Raw genomic sequence first — 771 nt, forward strand, 5'->3', positions numbered from 1 at the left:
GGCTTGTGAAAGCACATGCGTTTTAGGAACCTTACTGCTAGCTCCACAGTCTCTACTTAAACAATGACACACAGGCCAGGGTGAAGATAGCTGATTTTGCCAGGTGTTCTAGATAATGAATACAGAACTGATTTTAAGTTCTTCCAGAATGAAACTCCTTTTAAACTTCTTTTAAAACACACTTCCCTTCTCAAAGAGGGAAAGAAGTTTCAGAACTTTTTATGCTCTTTTGGATGTTAAATAACTTAAAAAACAAAATTTTGATAAATTCAATGGAAAAATTAGAAATATTAAAATTCATGAAACATGGATGGGAAAAATTAAAGGTGGTTTATCAACAATATATATTGGGTTTGATGAGTTCAAAAAGTTTGGGGGGTAGGGTGCTCCCATCGGCAGCACATATACTAAAACTGGGACGATATAAAGAAGATTAGCATGGTCCCTGAGCAAGGATGACAAGCAAATTGGAGCAGCATTCCATATTTTAAATAGTTTTTTTAAATATATGTAATAAAAAATGGATTTAAGAATGCCACTGGCACCCTACATGAGAAGATTCTTGTTTGTTTGTTTGTTTGTTTTCCTGGAAATGAATGGAATATCCATTCTGAAATGCGATTAGGGAAGTGTCTAGGAACACATGTAATAAAGATGGTTATGTAATGCTACATGGAGAAAAGAGAAGTTTAAAGGGATAGTTTGAACTGTGACTTCAAATTATGAGTAGGCTTAATCACCCCCACAATAGCCATAGTTTGGAACTTTCTT

At 34.6% G+C, this 771-nt stretch overlaps 1 non-coding gene across 1 annotated transcript; it reads left to right on the top strand.

Moving 5' to 3' along the window:
- Positions 1–383: 383 nt before the first annotated feature.
- On the top strand, positions 384–490 carry LOC117801207. Its single transcript, XR_004623737.1, has one exon. It is a non-coding gene; the product is annotated as a U6 spliceosomal RNA (small nuclear RNA).
- The last annotated feature ends 281 nt before the right edge of the window (positions 491–771 follow it).

The sequence above is a fragment of the Ailuropoda melanoleuca genome, chromosome 2 (assembly GCF_002007445.2).
Source record: "Ailuropoda melanoleuca isolate Jingjing chromosome 2, ASM200744v2, whole genome shotgun sequence".
NCBI classification, from domain to species: domain Eukaryota; kingdom Metazoa; phylum Chordata; class Mammalia; order Carnivora; family Ursidae; genus Ailuropoda; species Ailuropoda melanoleuca.